Source organism: Ambystoma mexicanum, chromosome 7q (assembly GCF_040938575.1).
Source record: "Ambystoma mexicanum isolate Mex_15411 chromosome 7q, UKY_AmexF1_1, whole genome shotgun sequence".
Classification (NCBI taxonomy): domain Eukaryota; kingdom Metazoa; phylum Chordata; class Amphibia; order Caudata; family Ambystomatidae; genus Ambystoma; species Ambystoma mexicanum.
Genome location: NC_090941.1, coordinates 1133360589 through 1133381028, shown reverse-complemented (window position 1 = coordinate 1133381028; position 20440 = coordinate 1133360589).

Here is a 20440-nt window from a genome sequence, read left to right as displayed (position 1 = left end):
TAATAAGAACAAACCACTGTGCAGGCCTTCAAGACCACTCTGAATACACCTCACCACTCCAGGCAAGGGCCACCTGAGACCTAGAGTAGAGATTCCCCCAATAATAAGAACATAGCCACTGTTCAGGCCTTCAAGACCGCTCTGAATACACCTCGCCACTCCAGGCAAGGGCCACCCGAGACCTAGAGTAGAGATGCCACCAATAATAAGAACATAGCCACTGTGCAGGCCTTCAAGACAACTCTGAATACACCTCACCACTCCAGGCAAGGGCCACCGGAGACCTAGAATAGAGATGCCCCCAATAATAAGAACATAGCCACTGTGCAGGCCTTCAAGACCGCTCTGAATACACCTCGCCACTCCAGGCAAGGGCCACCTGAGACCTAGAGTAGAGATGCCCCCAATAATAAGAACATTGCCACTGTGCAGGGCTTCAAGACCGCTTTTAATACACCTCACCACTCCAGGCAAGGGCCACCCGAGACCCAGAGTAGAGATGCCCCCAATAATAAGAACATAGCCACAGTGCAGGCCTTCAAGACCTCTCTGAATACACCTCACCACTCCAAGCAAGGGCCACCTGAGACCTAGAGTAGAGATTCCCCCAATAATAAGAACAAAGCCACTGTGCAGGCCTTCAAGACCACTCTGAATACACCTCGCCACTCCAGGCAAGGGCCACCTGAGACCTAGAGTAGAGATGCCCCCAATAATAAGAAAATAGCCACTGTGCAGGCCTTCAAGACCCCTCTGAATACATCTCGCCACTCCAGGCAATGGCCACCTGAGACCTAGAGTAGAGATGTCCTCAATAATTAAAACATAGCCACTGTGCAGGCCTTCAAGACTGCTCTGAATACACCTCGCCACTCCAGGCAAGGGCCACCTGAGACCTAGAGTAGAGATGCCCCCAATAATAAGAACATAGAACTGTGCAGGCCTTCAAGACTGCTCTGAATACACCTCACCACTCCAGGCAAGGGCCAACTGAGACCTAGAGTAGAGATGCCACCATTAATAAGAACATAGCCACTGTGCAGGCCTTCAAGACTGCTCTGAATACACCTCGCCACTCCAGGCAAGGGCCACCTGAGACCTAGAGTAGAGATGCCCCCAATAATAAGAACATAGCCACTGTGCAGGCCTTCAAGAGCACTCTGGATACACCTCACCACTCCAGGCAAGGGCCACCGAGACCTAGAGTAGAGATGCCCCCAATAATAAGAACATAACCACTGTGCAGGCCTTCAAGACCACTCTGGATACACCTCGCCACTCCAGGCAAGGGCCCCCTGAGACCTAGAGTAGAGATGCCCCCAATAATAAGAACATAGCCACTGTGCAGGCCTTCAAGACCACTCTGAATACACCTCACCACTCCAGGCAAGGGCCACCCGAGACCTAGAGTACAGATGCCCCCAATAATAAGAACAGAGCCACTGTGCAGGCCTTCAAGACAGCTCTGAATACACCTCACCACTCCAGGCAAGGGCCACCGGAGACCTAGAGTAGAGATGCCCCCAATAATAAGGACATAGCCACTGTGCAGGCCTTCAAGACCGCTCTGAATACATCTCACCACTCCAGGCAAGGGCCACCTGATGCCTAGAGTAGAGATGCCCCCAATAATAAGAACATAGCCACTGTGCAGGCCTTCAAGAACACTCTGAATACACCTCGCCACTCCAGGCAAGGGCCACCTGAGACCTAGAGTAGAGATGCCCCCAATAATAAGAACATAGCCACTGTGCAGGCCTTCACAACCACTGAATACACCTCACCACTCCAGGCAAGGGCCACCTGAGACCTAGAGTAGAGATGCCCCCAATAATAAGAACATAGCCACTGTGCAGGCCTTCAAGACCGCTCTGAATACACCTCGCCACTCCAGGCAAGGGCCACCCGAGACCTAGAGTAGAGATGCCCCCAATAATAAGAACATAGCCACTGTGCAGGCCTTCAAGACAACTCTGAATACACCTCACCACTCCAGGCAAGGGCCACCGGAGACCTAGAATAGAGATGCCCCCAATAATAAGAACATAGCCACTGTGCAGGCCTTCAAGACCGCTCTGAATACACCTCACCACTCCAGGCAAGGGCCACCCGAGACCTAGAGTAGAGATGTCCCCAATAATAAGAACATAGCCACTGTGCAGGCCTTCAAGATCGCTCTGAATACACCTCACCACTCCAGGCAAGGGCCACCTGAGACCTAGAGAAGAGATGCCTCCCAATAATAAGAACATAGCCACTGTGCAGGCCTTCAAGACCGCTCTGAATACACCTCGCCACTCCAGGCAAGGGCCACCTGAGACCTAGAGTACAGATGCCCCCAATAATAAGAACATAGCCACTGTGCAGGCCTTCAAGACAGCTCTGAATACACCTCACCACTCCAGGCAAGGGCCACCTGAGACCTAGAGTAGAGATGCCCCCAATAATAAGGACATAGCCACTGTGCAGGCCTTCAAGACCACTCTGAATACACCTCACCACTCCAGGCAAGGGCCACCCGAGACCTAGAGTAGAGATGCCCCCAATAATAAGAACATAGCCACAGTGCAGGCCTTCAAGACCACTCTGAATACACCTCACCACTCTAAGCAAGGGCCACCTGAGATCTTGAGTAGAGATTCCCCCAATAATAAGAACATAGCCACTGTGCAGGCCTTCAAGACCGCTCTGAATACACCTCGCCACTCCAGGCAAGGGCCACCCGAGACCTAGAGTAGAGATGCCCCCAATAATAAGAACATAGCCACAGTGCAGGCCTTCAAGACCACTCTGAATACACCTCACCACTCTAAGCAAGGGCCACCTGAGATCTTGAGTAGAGATTCCCCCAATAATAAGAACATAGCCACTGTACAGGCCTTCAAGACCACTCTGAATACACCTCACCACTCCAGGCAAGGGCCACCTGAGACCTAGAGTAGAGATTCCCCCAATAATAAGAACATAGCCACTGTGCAGGCTTCAAGACCGCTCTGAATACACCTCGCCACTCCAGGCAAGGGCCACCCGAGACCTAGAGTAGAGATGCCCCCAATAATAAGAACATAGCCACTGCGCAGGCCTTCAAGATAACTCTGAATACACCTCACCACTCCAGGCAAGGGCCACCGGAGACCTAGAATAGAGATGCCCCCAATAATAAGAACATAGCCACTGTGCAGGCCTTCAAGACCGCTCTGAATACACCTCACCACTCCAGGCAAGGGCCACCCGAGACCTAGAGTAGAGATGCCCCCAATAATAAGAACATAGCCACTGTGCAGGCCTTCAAGATCGCTCTGAATACACCTCACCACTCCAGGCAAGGGCCACCCGAGACCTAGAGTAGAGATGCCTCCCAATAATAAGAACATAGCCACTGTGCAGGCCTTCAAGACCGCTCTGAATACACCTCGCCACTCCAGGCAAGGGCCACCTGAGACCTAGAGTACAGATGCCCCCAATAATAAGAACATAGCCACTGTGCAGGCCTTCAAGACAGCTCTGAATACACCTCACCACTCTAAGCAAGGGCCACCTGAGATCTTGAGTAGAGATTCCCCCAATAATAAGAACATAGCCACTGTGCAGGCCTTCAAGACCGCTCTGAATACACCTCGCCACTCCAGGCAAGGGCCACCCGAGACCTAGAGTAGAGATGCCCCCAATAATAAGAACATAGCCACAGTGCAGGCCTTCAAGACCACTCTGAATACACCTCACCACTCTAAGCAAGGGCCACCTGAGATCTTGAGTAGAGATTCCCCCAATAATAAGAACATAGCCACTGTGCAGGCCTTCAAGACTGCTCTGAATACACCTCGCCACTCCAGGCAAGGGCCACCCGAGACCTAGAGTAGAGATGCCCCCAATAATAAGAACATAGCCACTGTGCAGGCCTTCAAGACCACTCTGAATACATCTCGCCACTCCAGGCAAGGGCCACCTGAGACCTAGAGTAGAGATGCCCCCAATAATAACATAGCCACTGTGCAGGCCTTCAAGACCGCTCTGAATACACCTCGCCACTCCAGGCAAGGGCCACCCGAGACCTAGAGTAGAGATGCCCCCAATAATAAGAACATAGCCACTGTGCAGGCCTTCAAGACCACTCTGAATACACCTCACCACTCCAGGCAAGGGCCACCTGAGACCTAGAGTAGAGATTCCCCCCAATAATAAGAACATAGCCACTGTGCAGGCCTTCAAGACCGCTCTGAATACACCTCACCACTCCAGGCAAGGGCCACCTGAGACCTAGAGTAGAGATGCCTCCCAATAATAAGAACATAGCCACTGTGCAGGCCTTCAAGACCGCTCTGAATACACCTCGCCACTCCAGGCAAGGGCCACATGAGATCTAGAGTACAGATGCCCCCAATAATAAGGACATAGCCACTGTGCAGGCCTTCAAGACCACTCTGAATACACCTCGCCACTCCAGGCAAGGGCCACCTGAGACCTAGAGTAGAGATGTCCCCAATAATAAGAACATAGCCACTGTGCAGGCCTTCAAGATCGCTCTGAATACACCTCGCCACTCCAGGCAAGGGCCACCCGAGACCTAGAGTAGAGATGCCCCCAATAATAAGAACATAGCCACTGTGCAGGCCTTCAAGATAACTCTGAATACACCTCACCACTCCAGGCAAGGGCCACCGGAGACCTAGAATAGAGATGCCCCCAATAATAAGAACATAGCCACTGTGCAGGCCTTCAAGACCGCTCTGAATACACCTCACCACTCCAGGCAAGGGCCACCCGAGACCTAGAGTAGAGATGCCCCCAATAATAAGAACATAGCCACTGTGCAGGCCTTCAAGATCGCTCTGAATACACCTCACCACTCCAGGCAAGGGCCACCCGAGACCTAGAGTAGAGATGCCTCCCAATAATAAGAACATAGCCACTGTGCAGGCCTTCAAGACCGCTCTGAATACACCTCGCCACTCCAGGCAAGGGCCACCTGAGACCTAGAGTACAGATGCCCCCAATAATAAGAACATAGCCACTGTGCAGGCCTTCAAGACAGCTCTGAATACACCTCACCACTCTAAGCAAGGGCCACCTGAGATCTTGAGTAGAGATTCCCCCAATAATAAGAACATAGCCACTGTGCAGGCCTTCAAGACCGCTCTGAATACACCTCGCCACTCCAGGCAAGGGCCACCTGAGACCTAGAGTAGAGATTCCCCCCAATAATAAGAACATAGCCACTGTGCAGGCCTTCAAGACCGCTCTGAATACACCTCACCACTCTAAGCAAGGGCCACCTGAGATCTTGAGTAGAGATTCCCCCAATAATAAGAACATAGCCACTGTGCAGGCCTTCAAGACTGCTCTGAATACACCTCGCCACTCCAGGCAAGGGCCACATGAGATCTAGAGTACAGATGCCCCCAATAATAAGGACATAGCCACTGTGCAGGCCTTCAAGACCACTCTGAATACACTTCGCCACTCCAGGCAAGGGCCACCTGAGACCTAGAGTAGAGATGCCCCCAATAATAACATAGCCACTGTGCAGGCCTTCAAGACCGCTCTGAATACACCTCGCCACTCCAGGCAAGGGCCACCCGAGACCTAGAGTAGAGATGCCCCCAATAATAAGAACATAGCCACTGTGCAGGCCTTCAAGACCACTCTGAATACACCTCACCACTCCAGGCAAGGGCCACCTGAGACCTAGAGTAGAGATTCCCCCCAATAATAAGAACATAGCCACTGTGCAGGCCTTCAAGACCGCTCTGAATACACCTCACCACTCCAGGCAAGGGCCACCTGAGACCTAGAGTAGAGATGCCTCCCAATAATAAGAACATAGCCACTGTGCAGGCCTTCAAGACCGCTCTGAATACACCTCGCCACTCCAGGCAAGGGCCACATGAGATCTAGAGTACAGATGCCCCCAATAATAAGGACATAGCCACTGTGCAGGCCTTCAAGACCACTCTGAATACACCTCGCCACTCCAGGCAAGGGCCACCTGAGACCTAGAGTAGAGATGTCCCCAATAATAAGAACATAGCCACTGTGCAGGCCTTCAAGATCGCTCTGAATACACCTCACCACTCCAGGCAAGGGCCACCTGAGACCTATCGTAGAGATGCCTCCCAATAATAAGAACATAGCCACTGTGCAGGCCTTCAAGACCGCTCTGAATACACCTCGCCACTCCAGGCAAGGGCCACCTGAGACCTAGAGTACAGATGCCCCCAATAATAAGAACATAGCCACTGTGCAGGCCTTCAAGACAGCTCTGAATACACCTCACCACTCTAAGCAAGGGCCACCTGAGATCTTGAGTAGAGATTCCCCCAATAATAAGAACATAGCCACTGTGCAGGCCTTCAAGACCGCTCTGAATACACCTCGCCACTCCAGGCAAGGGCCACCCGAGACCTAGAGTAGAGATGCCCCCAATAATAAGAACATAGCCACAGTGCAGGCCTTCAAGACCACTCTGAATACACCTCACCACTCTAAGCAAGGGCCACCTGAGATCTTGAGTAGAGATTCCCTCAATAATAAGAACATAGCCACTGTGCAGGCCTTCAAGACCGCTCTGAATACACCTCGCCACTCCAGGCAAGGGCCACCCGAGACCTAGAGTAGAGATGCCCCCAATAATAAGAACATAGCCACTGTGCAGGCCTTCAAGACCACTCTGAATACATCTCGCCACTCCAGGCAAGGGCCACCTGAGACCTAGAGTAGAGATGCCCCCAATAATAACATAGCCACTGTGCAGGCCTTCAAGACCGCTCTGAATACACCTCGCCACTCCAGGCAAGGGCCACCCGAGACCTAGAGTAGAGATGCCCCCAATAATAAGAACATAGCCACTGTGCAGGCCTTCAAGACCACTCTGAATACACCTCACCACTCCAGGCAAGGGCCACCTGAGACCTAGAGTAGAGATTCCCCCCAATAATAAGAACATAGCCACTGTGCAGGCCTTCAAGACCGCTCTGAATACACCTCACCACTCCAGGCAAGGGCCACCTGAGACCTAGAGTAGAGATGCCTCCCAATAATAAGAACATATCCACTGTGCAGGCCTTCAAGACCGCTCTGAATACACCTCGCCACTCCAGGCAAGGGCCACATGAGATCTAGAGTACAGATGCCCCCAATAATAAGGACATAGCCACTGTGCAGGCCTTCAAGACCACTCTGAATACACCTCGCCACTCCAGGCAAGGGCCACCTGAGACCTAGAGTAGAGATGTCCCCAATAATAAGAACATAGCCACTGTGCAGGCCTTCAAGACCACTCTGAATACACCTCACCACTCCAGGCAAGGGCCACCTGAGACCTAGAGTAGAGATGCCTCCCAATAATAAGAACATAGCCACTGTGCAGGCCTTCAAGACCGCTCTGAATACACCTCGCCACTCCAGGCAAGGGCCACCTGAGACCTAGAGTAGAGATGCCCCCATTAATAAGAACATAGCCACTGTGCAGGCCTTCAAGACCGCTCTGAATACACCTCGCCACTCCAGGCAAGGGCCACCCGAGACCTAGAGTAGAGATGCCCCCAATAATAAGAACATAGCCACTGTGCAGGCCTTCAAGACAACTCTGAATACACCTCACCACTCCAGGCAAGGGCCACCGGAGACCTAGAATAGAGATGCCCCCAATAATAAGAACATAGCCACTGTGCAGGCCTTCAAGACCGCTCTGAATACACCTCACCACTCCAGGCAAGGGCCACCCGAGACCTAGAGTAGAGATACCCCCAATAATAACATAGCCACTATGCAGGCCTTCAAGATCGCTCTGAATACACCTCACCACTCCAGGCAAGGGCCACCTGAGACCTAGAGAAGAGATGCCTCCCAATAATAAGAACATAGCCACTGTGCAGGCCTTCAAGACCGCTCTGAATACACCTCGCCACTCCAGGCAAGGGCCACCTGAGACCTAGAGTACAGATGCCCCCAATAATAAGAACATAGCCACTGTGCAGGCCTTCAAGACAGCTCTGAATACACCTCACCACTCCAGGCAAGGGCCACCTGAGACCTAGAGTAGAGATGCCCCCAATAATAAGGACATAGCCACTGTGCAGGCCTTCAAGACCACTCTGAATACACCTCACCACTCCAGGCAAGGGCCACCCGAGACCTAGAGTAGAGATGCCCCCAATAATAAGAACATAGCCACAGTGCAGGCCTTCAAGACCACTCTGAATACACCTCGCCACTCCAGGCAAGGGCCACCTGAGACCTAGAGTAGAGATGTCCCCAATAATAAGAACATAGCCACTGTGCAGGCCTTCAAGATCGCTCTGAATACACCTCACCACTCCAGGCAAGGGCCACCTGAGACCTAGAGTAGAGATGCCCCCACATAATAAGAACATAGCCACTGTGCAGGCCTTCAAGACCACTCTGAATACACCTCGCCACTCCAGGCAAGGGCCACCTGAGACCTAGAGTAGAGATGCCCCCAATAATAAGAACATAGCCACTGTGCAGGCCTTCAAGAGCACTCTGGATACACCTCGCCACTCCAGGCAAGGGCCACCGAGACCTAGAGTAGAGATGCCCCCAATAATAAGGACATAACCACTGTGCAGGCCTTCAAGACCACTCTGGATACACCTCGCCACTCCAGGCAAGGGCCACCTGAGACCTAGAGTAGAGATGCCCCCAATAATAAGAACATAGCCACTGTGCAGGCCTTCAAGACCACTCTGAATACACCTCACCACTCCAGGCAAGGGCCACCCGAGACCTAGAGTACAGATGCCCCCAATAATAAGAACAGAGCCACTGTGCAGGCCTTCAAGACAGCTCTGAATACACCTCACCACTCCAGGCAAGGGCCACCGGAGACCTAGAGTAGAGATGCCCCCAATAATAAGGACATAGCCACTGTGCAGGCCTTCAAGACCGCTCTGAATACATCTCACCACTCCAGGCAAGGGCCACCTAATGCCTAGAGTAGAGATGCCCCCAATAATAAGAACATAGCCACTGTGCAGGCCTTCAAGAACACTCTGAATACACCTCGCCACTCCAGGCAAGGGCCACCTGAGACCTAGAGTAGAGATGCCCCCAATAATAAGAACATAGCCACTGTGCAGGCCTTCAAGAACACTCTGAATACACCTCACCACTCCAGGCAAGGGCCACCTGAGACCTAGAGAAGAGATGCCTCCCAATAATAAGAACATAGCCACTGTGCAGGCCTTCAAGACCGCTCTGAATACACCTCGCCACTCCAGGCAAGGGCCACCTGAGACCTAGAGTACAGATGCCCCCAATAATAAGAACATAGCCACTGTGCAGGCCTTCAAGACAGCTCTGAATACACCTCACCACTCCAGGCAAGGGCCACCTGAGACCTAGAGTAGAGATGCCCCCAATAATAAGGACATAGCCACTGTGCAGGCCTTCAAGACCACTCTGAATACACCTCACCACTCCAGGCAAGGGCCACCCGAGACCTAGAGTAGAGATGCCCCCAATAATAAGAACATAGCCACAGTGCAGGCCTTCAAGACCACTCTGAATACACCTCGCCACTCCAGGCAAGGGCCACCTGAGACCTAGAGTAGAGATGTCCCCAATAATAAGAACATAGCCACTGTGCAGGCCTTCAAGATCGCTCTGAATACACCTCACCACTCCAGGCAAGGGCCACCTGAGACCTATCGTAGAGATGCCTCCCAATAATAAGAACATAGCCACTGTGCAGGCCTTCAAGACCGCTCTGAATACACCTCGCCACTCCAGGCAAGGGCCACCCGAGACCTAGAGTAGAGATGCCCCCAATAATAAGAACATAGCCACTGTGCAGGCCTTCAAGACAACTCTGAATACACCTCACCACTCCAGGCAAGGGCCACCGGAGACCTAGAATAGAGATGCCCCCAATAATAAGAACATAGCCACTGTGCAGGCCTTCAAGACCGCTCTGAATACACCTCACCACTCCAGGCAAGGGCCACCCGAGACCTAGAGTAGAGATGCCCCCAATAATAAGAACATAGCCACTGTGCAGGCCTTCAAGATCGCTCTGAATACACCTCACCACTCCAGGCAAGGGCCACCTGAGACCTAGAGAAGAGATGCCTCCCAATAATAAGAACATAGCCACTGTGCAGGCCTTCAAGACCGCTCTGAATACACCTCGCCACTCCAGGCAAGGGCCACCTGAGACCTAGAGTACAGATGCCCCCAATAATAAGAACATAGCCACTGTGCAGGCCTTCAAGACAGCTCTGAATACACCTCACCACTCCAGGCAAGGGCCACCTGAGACCTAGAGTAGAGATGCCCCCAATAATAAGGACATAGCCACTGTGCAGGCCTTCAAGACCACTCTGAATACACCTCACCACTCCAGGCAAGGGCCACCCGGGACCTAGAGTAGAGATGCCCCCAATAATAAGAACATAGCCACAGTGCAGGCCTTCAAGACCACTCTGAATACACCTCACCACTCTAAGCAAGGGCCACCTGAGATCTTGAGTAGAGATTCCCCCAATAATAAGAACATAGCCACTGTGCAGGCCTTCAAGACCGCTCTGAATACACCTCGCCACTCCAGGCAAGGGCCACCCGAGACCTAGAGTAGAGATGCCCCCAATAATAAGAACATAGCCACAGTGCAGGCCTTCAAGACCACTCTGAATACACCTCACCACTCTAAGCAAGGGCCACCTGAGATCTTGAGTAGAGATTCCCCCAATAATAAGAACATAGCCACTGTACAGGCCTTCAAGACCACTCTGAATACACCTCACCACTCCAGGCAAGGGCCACCTGAGACCTAGAGTAGAGATTCCCCCAATAATAAGAACATAGCCACTGTGCAGGCTTCAAGACCGCTCTGAATACACCTCGCCACTCCAGGCAAGGGCCACCCGAGACCTAGAGTAGAGATGCCCCCAATAATAAGAACATAGCCACTGCGCAGGCCTTCAAGATAACTCTGAATACACCTCACCACTCCAGGCAAGGGCCACCGGAGACCTAGAATAGAGATGCCCCCAATAATAAGAACATAGCCACTGTGCAGGCCTTCAAGACCGCTCTGAATACACCTCACCACTCCAGGCAAGGGCCACCCGAGACCTAGAGTAGAGATGCCCCCAATAATAAGAACATAGCCACTGTGCAGGCCTTCAAGATCGCTCTGAATACACCTCACCACTCCAGGCAAGGGCCACCCGAGACCTAGAGTAGAGATGCCTCCCAATAATAAGAACATAGCCACTGTGCAGGCCTTCAAGACCGCTCTGAATACACCTCGCCACTCCAGGCAAGGGCCACCTGAGACCTAGAGTACAGATGCCCCCAATAATAAGAACATAGCCACTGTGCAGGCCTTCAAGACAGCTCTGAATACACCTCACCACTCTAAGCAAGGGCCACCTGAGATCTTGAGTAGAGATTCCCCCAATAATAAGAACATAGCCACTGTGCAGGCCTTCAAGACCGCTCTGAATACACCTCGCCACTCCAGGCAAGGGCCACCCGAGACCTAGAGTAGAGATGCCCCCAATAATAAGAACATAGCCACAGTGCAGGCCTTCAAGACCACTCTGAATACACCTCACCACTCTAAGCAAGGGCCACCTGAGATCTTGAGTAGAGATTCCCCCAATAATAAGAACATAGCCACTGTGCAGGCCTTCAAGACTGCTCTGAATACACCTCGCCACTCCAGGCAAGGGCCACCCGAGACCTAGAGTAGAGATGCCCCCAATAATAAGAACATAGCCACTGTGCAGGCCTTCAAGACCACTCTGAATACATCTCGCCACTCCAGGCAAGGGCCACCTGAGACCTAGAGTAGAGATGCCCCCAATAATAACATAGCCACTGTGCAGGCCTTCAAGACCGCTCTGAATACACCTCGCCACTCCAGGCAAGGGCCACCCGAGACCTAGAGTAGAGATGCCCCCAATAATAAGAACATAGCCACTGTGCAGGCCTTCAAGACCACTCTGAATACACCTCACCACTCCAGGCAAGGGCCACCTGAGACCTAGAGTAGAGATTCCCCCCAATAATAAGAACATAGCCACTGTGCAGGCCTTCAAGACCGCTCTGAATACACCTCACCACTCCAGGCAAGGGCCACCTGAGACCTAGAGTAGAGATGCCTCCCAATAATAAGAACATAGGCACTGTGCAGGCCTTCAAGACCGCTCTGAATACACCTCGCCACTCCAGGCAAGGGCCACATGAGATCTAGAGTACAGATGCCCCCAATAATAAGGACATAGCCACTGTGCAGGCCTTCAAGACCACTCTGAATACACCTCGCCACTCCAGGCAAGGGCCACCTGAGACCTAGAGTAGAGATGTCCCCAATAATAAGAACATAGCCACTGTGCAGGCCTTCAAGATCGCTCTGAATACACCTCGCCACTCCAGGCAAGGGCCACCCGAGACCTAGAGTAGAGATGCCCCCAATAATAAGAACATAGCCACTGTGCAGGCCTTCAAGATAACTCTGAATACACCTCACCACTCCAGGCAAGGGCCACCGGAGACCTAGAATAGAGATGCCCCCAATAATAAGAACATAGCCACTGTGCAGGCCTTCAAGACCGCTCTGAATACACCTCACCACTCCAGGCAAGGGCCACCCGAGACCTAGAGTAGAGATGCCCCCAATAATAAGAACATAGCCACTGTGCAGGCCTTCAAGATCGCTCTGAATACACCTCACCACTCCAGGCAAGGGCCACCCGAGACCTAGAGTAGAGATGCCTCCCAATAATAAGAACATAGCCACTGTGCAGGCCTTCAAGACCGCTCTGAATACACCTCGCCACTCCAGGCAAGGGCCACCTGAGACCTAGAGTACAGATGCCCCCAATAATAAGAACATAGCCACTGTGCAGGCCTTCAAGACAGCTCTGAATACACCTCACCACTCTAAGCAAGGGCCACCTGAGATCTTGAGTAGAGATTCCCCCAATAATAAGAACATAGCCACTGTGCAGGCCTTCAAGACCGCTCTGAATACACCTCGCCACTCCAGGCAAGGGCCACCTGAGACCTAGAGTAGAGATTCCCCCCAATAATAAGAACATAGCCACTGTGCAGGCCTTCAAGACCGCTCTGAATACACCTCACCACTCTAAGCAAGGGCCACCTGAGATCTTGAGTAGAGATTCCCCCAATAATAAGAACATAGCCACTGTGCAGGCCTTCAAGACTGCTCTGAATACACCTCGCCACTCCAGGCAAGGGCCACATGAGATCTAGAGTACAGATGCCCCCAATAATAAGGACATAGCCACTGTGCAGGCCTTCAAGACCACTCTGAATACACTTCGCCACTCCAGGCAAGGGCCACCTGAGACCTAGAGTAGAGATGCCCCCAATAATAACATAGCCACTGTGCAGGCCTTCAAGACCGCTCTGAATACACCTCGCCACTCCAGGCAAGGGCCACCCGAGACCTAGAGTAGAGATGCCCCCAATAATAAGAACATAGCCACTGTGCAGGCCTTCAAGACCACTCTGAATACACCTCACCACTCCAGGCAAGGGCCACCTGAGACCTAGAGTAGAGATTCCCCCCAATAATAAGAACATAGCCACTGTGCAGGCCTTCAAGACCGCTCTGAATACACCTCACCACTCCAGGCAAGGGCCACCTGAGACCTAGAGTAGAGATGCCTCCCAATAATAAGAACATAGCCACTGTGCAGGCCTTCAAGACCGCTCTGAATACACCTCGCCACTCCAGGCAAGGGCCACATGAGATCTAGAGTACAGATGCCACCAATAATAAGGACATAGCCACTGTGCAGGCCTTCAAGACCACTCTGAATACACCTCGCCACTCCAGGCAAGGGCCACCTGAGACCTAGAGTAGAGATGTCCCCAATAATAAGAACATAGCCACTGTGCAGGCCTTCAAGATCGCTCTGAATACACCTCACCACTCCAGGCAAGGGCCACCTGAGACCTATCGTAGAGATGCCTCCCAATAATAAGAACATAGCCACTGTGCAGGCCTTCAAGACCGCTCTGAATACACCTCGCCACTCCAGGCAAGGGCCACCTGAGACCTAGAGTACAGATGCCCCCAATAATAAGAACATAGCCACTGTGCAGGCCTTCAAGACAGCTCTGAATACACCTCACCACTCTAAGCAAGGGCCACCTGAGATCTTGAGTAGAGATTCCCCCAATAATAAGAACATAGCCACTGTGCAGGCCTTCAAGACCGCTCTGAATACACCTCGCCACTCCAGGCAAGGGCCACCCGAGACCTAGAGTAGAGATGCCCCCAATAATAAGAACATAGCCACAGTGCAGGCCTTCAAGACCACTCTGAATACACCTCACCACTCTAAGCAAGGGCCACCTGAGATCTTGAGTAGAGATTCCCCCAATAATAAGAACATAGCCACTGTGCAGGCCTTCAAGACCGCTCTGAATACACCTCGCCACTCCAGGCAAGGGCCACCCGAGACCTAGAGTAGAGATGCCCCCAATAATAAGAACATAGCCACTGTGCAGGCCTTCAAGACCACTCTGAATACATCTCGCCACTCCAGGCAAGGGCCACCTGAGACCTAGAGTAGAGATGCCCCCAATAATAACATAGCCACTGTGCAGGCCTTCAAGACCGCTCTGAATACACCTCGCCACTCCAGGCAAGGGCCACCCGAGACCTAGAGTAGAGATGCCCCCAATAATAAGAACATAGCCACTGTGCAGGCCTTCAAGACCACTCTGAATACACCTCACCACTCCAGGCAAGGGCCACCTGAGACCTAGAGTAGAGATTCCCCCCAATAATAAGAACATAGCCACTGTGCAGGCCTTCAAGACCGCTCTGAATACACCTCACCACTCCAGGCAAGGGCCACCTGAGACCTAGAGTAGAGATGCCTCCCAATAATAAGAACATATCCACTGTGCAGGCCTTCAAGACCGCTCTGAATACACCTCGCCACTCCAGGCAAGGGCCACATGAGATCTAGAGTACAGATGCCCCCAATAATAAGGACATAGCCACTGTGCAGGCCTTCAAGACCACTCTGAATACACCTCGCCACTCCAGGCAAGGGCCACCTGAGACCTAGAGTAGAGATGTCCCCAATAATAAGAACATAGCCACTGTGCAGGCCTTCAAGACCACTCTGAATACACCTCACCACTCCAGGCAAGGGCCACCTGAGACCTAGAGTAGAGATGCCTCCCAATAATAAGAACATAGCCACTGTGCAGGCCTTCAAGACCGCTCTGAATACACCTCGCCACTCCAGGCAAGGGCCACCTGAGACCTAGAGTAGAGATGCCCCCATTAATAAGAACATAGCCACTGTGCAGGCCTTCAAGACCGCTCTGAATACACCTCGCCACTCCAGGCAAGGGCCACCCGAGACCTAGAGTAGAGATGCCCCCAATAATAAGAACATAGCCACTGTGCAGGCCTTCAAGACAACTCTGAATACACCTCACCACTCCAGGCAAGGGCCACCGGAGACCTAGAATAGAGATGCCCCCAATAATAAGAACATAGCCACTGTGCAGGCCTTCAAGACTGCTCTGAATACACCTCACCACTCCAGGCAAGGGCCACCCGAGACCTAGAGTAGAGATACCCCCAATAATAACATAGCCACTATGCAGGCCTTCAAGATCGCTCTGAATACACCTCACCACTCCAGGCAAGGGCCACCTGAGACCTAGAGAAGAGATGCCTCCCAATAATAAGAACATAGCCACTGTGCAGGCCTTCAAGACCGCTCTGAATACACCTCGCCACTCCAGGCAAGGGCCACCTGAGACCTAGAGTACAGATGCCCCCAATAATAAGAACATAGCCACTGTGCAGGCCTTCAAGACAGCTCTGAATACACCTCACCACTCCAGGCAAGGGCCACCTGAGACCTAGAGTAGAGATGCCCCCAATAATAAGGACATAGCCACTGTGCAGGCCTTCAAGACCACTCTGAATACACCTCACCACTCCAGGCAAGGGCCACCCGAGACCTAGAGTAGAGATGCCCCCAATAATAAGAACATAGCCACAGTGCAGGCCTTCAAGACCACTCTGAATACACCTCGCCACTCCAGGCAAGGGCCACCTGAGACCTAGAGTAGAGATGTCCCCAATAATAAGAACATAGCCACTGTGCAGGCCTTCAAGATCGCTCTGAATACACCTCACCACTCCAGGCAAGGGCCACCTGAGACCTAGAGTAGAGATGCCCCCACATAATAAGAACATAGCCACTGTGCAGGCCTTCAAGACCACTCTGAATACACCTCGCCACTCCAGGCAAGGGCCACCTGAGACCTAGAGTAGAGATGCCCCCAATAATAAGAACATAGCCACTGTGCAGGCCTTCAAGAGCACTCTGGATACACCTCGCCACTCCAGGCAAGGGCCACCGAGACCTAGAGTAGAGATGCCCCCAATAATAAGGACATAACCACTGTGCAGGCCTTCAAGACCACTCTGGATACACCTCGCCACTCCAGGCAAGGGCCACCTGAGACCTAGAGTAGAGATGCCCCCAATAATAAGAACATAGCCACTGTGCAGGCCTTCAAGACCACTCTGAATACACCTCACCACTCCAGGCAAGGGCCACCCGAGACCTAGAGTACAGATGCCCCCAATAATAAGAACAGAGCCACTGTGCAGGCCTTCAAGACAGCTCTGAATACACCTCACCACTCCAGGCAAGGGCCACCGGAGACCTAGAGTAGAGATGCCCCCAATAATAAGGACATAGCCACTGTGCAGGCCTTCAAGACCGCTCTGAATACATCTCACCACTCCAGGCAAGGGCCACCTAATGCCTAGAGTAGAGATGCCCCCAATAATAAGAACATAGCCACTGTGCAGGCCTTCAAGAACACTCTGAATACACCTCGCCACTCCAGGCAAGGGCCACCTGAGACCTAGAGTAGAGATGCCCCCAATAATAAGAACATAGCCACTGTGCAGGCCTTCACGACCACTGAATACACCTCACCACTCCAGGCAAGGGCCACCTGAGACCTAGAGTAGAGATGCCCCCAATAATAAGAACATAGCCTCTGTGCAGGCCTTCAAGACCGCTCTGAATACACCTCGCCACTCCAGGCAAGGGCCACCCGAGACCTAGAGTAGAGATGCCCCCAATAATAAGAACATAGCCACTGTGCAGGCCTTCAAGACAACTCTGAATACACCTCACCACTCCAGGCAAGGGCCACCGGAGACCTAGAATAGAGATGCCCCCAATAATAAGAACATAGCCACTGTGCAGGCCTTCAAGACCGCTCTGAATACACCTCACCACTCCAGGCAAGGGCCACCCGAGACCTAGAGTAGAGATGACCCCAATAATAAGAACATAGCCACTGTGCAGGCCTTCAAGATCGCTCTGAATACACCTCACCACTCCAGGCAAGGGCCACCTGAGACCTAGAGAAGAGATGCCTCCCAATAATAAGAACATAGCCACTGTGCAGGCCTTCAAGACCGCTCTGAATACACCTCGCCACTCCAGGCAAGGGCCACCTGAGACCTAGAGTACAGATGCCCCCAATAATAAGAACATAGCCACTGTGCAGGCCTTCAAGACAGCTCTGAATACACCTCACCACTCCAGGCAAGGGCCACCTGAGACCTAGAGTAGAGATGCCCCCAATAATAAGGACATAGCCACTGTGCAGGCCTTCAAGACCACTCTGAATACACCTCACCACTCCAGGCAAGGGCCACCCGAGACCTAGAGTAGAGATGCCCCCAATAATAAGAACATAGCCACAGTGCAGGCCTTCAAGACCACTCTGAATACACCTCGCCACTCCAGGCAAGGGCCACCTGAGACCTAGAGTAGAGATGTCCCCAATAATAAGAACATAGCCACTGTGCAGGCCTTCAAGATCGCTCTGAATACACCTCACCACTCCAGGCAAGGGCCACCTGAGACCTATCGTAGAGATGCCTCCCAATAATAAGAACATAGCCACTGTGCAGGCCTTCAAGACCGCTCTGAATACACCTCGCCACTCCAGGCAAGGGCCACCTGAGACCTAGAGTACAGATGCCCCCAATAATAAGAACAATAAGAACATAGCCACTGTGCAGGCCTTCAAGACAGCTCTGAATACACCTCACCACTCTAAGCACGGGCCACCTGAGATCTTGAGTAGAGATTCCCCCAATAATAAGAACATAGCCACTGTGCAGGCCTTCAAGACCGCTCTGAATACACCTCGCCACTCCAGGCAAGGGCCACCCGAGACCTAGAGTAGAGCTGCCCCCAATAATAAGAACATAGCCACAGTGCAGGCCTTCAAGACCACTCTGAATACACCTCACCACTCTAAGCAAGGGCCACCTGAGATCTTGAGTAGAGATTCCCCCAATAATAAGAACATAGCCACTGTGCAGGCCTTCAAGACCGCTCTGAATACACCTCGCCACTCCAGGCAAGGGCCACCCGAGACCTAGAGTAGAGATGCCCCCAATAATAACATAGCCACTGTGCAGGCCTTCAAGACCGCTCTGAATACACCTCGCCACTCCAGGCAAGGGCCACCCCAGACCTAGAGTAGAGATGCCCCCAATAATAAGAACATAGCCACTGTGCAGGCCTTCAAGACCACTCTGAATACACCTCACCACTCCAGGCAAGGGCCACCTGAGACCTAGAGTAGAGATTCCCCCCAATAATAAGAACATAGCCACTGTGCAGGCCTTCAAGACCGCTCTGAATACACCTCACCACTCCAGGCAAGGGCCACCTGAGACCTAGAGTAGAGATGCCTCCCAATAATAAGAACATATCCACTGTGCAGGCCTTCAAGACCGCTCTGAATACACCTCGCCACTCCAGGCAAGGGCCACATGAGATCTAGAGTACAGATGCCCCCAATAATAAGGACATAGCCACTGTGCAGGCCTTCAAGACCACTCTGAATACACCTCGCCACTCCAGGCAAGGGCCACCTGAGACCTAGAGTAGAGATGTCCCCAATAATAAGAACATAGCCACTGTGCAGGCCTTCAAGACCACTCTGAATACACCTCACCACTCCAGGCAAGGGCCACCTGAGACCTAGAGTAGAGATGCCTCCCAATAATAAGAACATAGCCACTGTGCAGGCCTTCAAGACCGCTCTGAATACACCTCGCCACTCCAGGCAAGGGCCACCTGAGACCTAGAGTACAGATGCTCCCAATAATAAGAACATAGCCACTGTGCAGGCCTTCAAGACAGCTCTGAATACACCTCACCACTCTAAGCAAGGGCCACCTGAGATCTTGAGTAGAGATTCCCCCAATAATAAGAACATAGCCACTGTGCAGGCCTTCAAGACCACTCTGAATACACCTCACCACTCTAAGCAAGGGCCACCTGAGATCTTGAGTAGAGATTCCCCCAATAATAAGAACATAGCCACTGTGCAGGCCTTCAAGACCGCTCTGAATACACCTCGCCACTCCAGGCAAGGGCCACCCGAGACCTAGAGTAGAGATGCCCCCAATAATAAGAACATAGCCACTGTGCAGGCCTTCAAGACCACTCTGAATACACCTCACCACTCCAGGCAAGGGCCACCTGAGACCTAGAGTAGAGATTCCCCCCAATAATAAGAACATAGCCACTGTGCAGGCCTTCAAGACCGCTCTGAATACACCTCACCACTCCAGGCAAGGGCCACCTGAGACCTAGAGTAGAGATGCCTCCCAATAATAAGAACATATCCACTGTGCAGGCCTTCAAGACCGCTCTGAATACACCTCGCCACTCCAGGCAAGGGCCACATGAGATCTAGAGTACAGATGCCCCCAATAATAAGGACATAGCCACTGTGCAGGCCTTCAAGACCACTCTGAATACACCTCGCCACTCCAGGCAAGGGCCACCTGAGACCTAGAGTAGAGATGTCCCCAATAATAAGAACATAGCCACTGTGCAGGCCTTCAAGACCGCTCTGAATACACCTCACCACTCCAGGCAAGGGCCACCTGAGACCTAGAGTAGAGATGCCTCCCAATAATAAGAACATAGCCACTGTGCAGGCCTTCAAGACCGCTCTGAATACACCTCGCCACTCCAGGCAAGGGCCACCTGAGACCTAGAGTAGAGATGCCCCCAATAATAAGAACATAGCCACTGTGCAGGCCTTCAAGACCGCTCTGAATACACCTCGCCACTCCAGGCAAGGGCCACCCGAGACCTAGAGTAGAGATGCCCCCAATAATAAGAACATAGCCACTGTGCAGGCCTTCAAGACCACTCTGAATACACCTCGCCACTCCAGGCAAGGGCCACCTGAGACCTAGAGTAGAGATGCCCCCAATAATAAGAACATAGCCACTGTGCAGGCCTTCAAAAGCACTCTGAATACACCTCACCACTCCAGGCAAGGGCCACCCGAGACCTAGAGTAGAGATACCCCCAATAATAACATAGCCACTATGCAGGCCTTCAAG